We start from the raw sequence: 1,902 nt of genomic DNA, 5'->3' as shown, positions 1-1,902 counted from the left end.
GTCAAAATGTAAGTATACCTCACGATGGCTAGTGGCCCTTCCTCACAGGGGACAACCACAAGCCCTCGTGTAAAGCCTTCCCTAACCTATCCTCTGGTTTCTTTCACACCTTATCCACACTTCTATTAATCCTCAGTTCAGGGATCCCTGGGTGGCGCAGCGGTTTGGTGCCTGCCTTTGGCCCAGGGCGCGATCCTGGAGACCCGGGATCGAATCCCACATCGGGCTCCCGGTGCATGGAGCCTGCTTCTCCCTCTGCCTGTGTCTCTGCGCCTCTCTCTCTCTCTGTGACTATCATAAATAAAAAAAAAAAAAAAAAAAATTTTAATCCTCAGTTCATGAGGAAGACAGACCTGTACGAGGCCATTGCCCCAGGATACCCAAAACCAGGTAGAAGTCCCATGCAGTGTCCCCGGAGTGGGTGCAGTTGCACCTGTCTGGACAGCTGAAGGGAAATGTCATTCATACCTGGAAAAGAAATCCAGCATGCCCTCCTTCCCTGCTGCCCTCCACACAAGCTCCTTAGTCTTGGGCTGAGTCACGAAGGGGGCAGTATTCCCAGGACACCTTAAGCAGGTATTTGATGCATGCCTCTTCTGGTGAAGGATAGGTATCCTGGGCACCCCCAGAGTTTCTGATTCCACCCATCTGGGTGGAGCATGAGAATGTGCATTTCTAACAGGTTACCAGGTCATGCTGGTGCTGCCTTCTGGTAAGGCTGACGACCACACTTGGGAATTTCTGGCTTTGAAGATGAAGCAGAATCAGGAAGACCAGTGTCAAGAAGCTGTGTCAGGACAGAGCCTGAAGCAGAGCAGGGCTAGCAGGGGTGAATGGCAGGCTGCAGAGCTGAGGGGGCATCTCCAAGAGGAGGGCCACCAGGAAGGGAGCCCAGCTGGTTGCAGAGCATGAAGGAGAGACTAGTGTCTAGACTGGCCTGGAGTCTCCAGCCCAAAGGACCAAAGGGAAAGACTCTGAGGTAGAGAACCCAGTAGACCCAGCAGTGTTGAGGAGGGGACAGGGCTCAGGTTTGGAGGGTCATCTAGGGTGAGGACCCCAGGGATGTCCGAAAGGCACCCAGTAATTTCCATCTGGATTAATCATCAGGTGTAAGGACTGTGGGAATGTGGGGCTGAGAGGACCTGCCCCAGAGCTGGTGGCCGATAATGATAGTCTCATTTCCCACACTATCAGCCCAGAGGGAGTGCATGAACTATGGAAAGAAGAGCAAGAACCACAGGACTTGAAACATTCTATAAGCTTGTGAGTCTTGTTAGGCGTGTTAAGGCAGCTCCCTTGGTCTGTAATTTCCAAAATTTAGGAACTGACAGAGGGAATCCAGTAAGGAAAGGAAAACAGGAGGGGACAGTGAAGTTCCAGAGGTGGCTTACAGTGTCCAGGCTGACTTGACCCAGCATTTAGAAGCTTATGCGAGGGGCAGCGGGTGAGTAGGGCACATGGGATTTCTTTCCCAGCTATGAATGGCATTTCCCTTCAGCTTTTAGCCGTCCTGGGCTTGTATCAGACAAGGCAAAATTACACTCCCTTTGGGGCCCAGCATGGCTGTCCCAGGCCGACCCCAGGGTGGGGGTGCTGCAGGCAGCAGGGCCTGAGGAGGGAGGTGTGGAGGGAGGAGGCCCACTGCCATTCTTGGTATGGTTCTGTCTCAGGGAGCAGAGCTGCATCTGGCCTCACTCTGGGCAGCTTATAAGGCCTGGTGTGAGTTTTGTTGATGCAAGTGCAGCATAAAAGGAACAAATCCGCCAGCACCAGGGCTGTTGCCACTGGAGTCCTTTTGCATACATTTTTCAAATGATAATTCACTCTACCCAGCCCCCTTCCCCACCCCCCAAGGCCGATTTATTGAAAAAACCACCTTATATGGTAATATTGTTAACACAC

This window comes from Canis lupus, chromosome 17, assembly GCF_011100685.1.
Source record: "Canis lupus familiaris isolate Mischka breed German Shepherd chromosome 17, alternate assembly UU_Cfam_GSD_1.0, whole genome shotgun sequence".
NCBI lineage: Eukaryota > Metazoa > Chordata > Mammalia > Carnivora > Canidae > Canis > Canis lupus.
Note: the sequence above shows the minus strand (reverse complement) of the source record.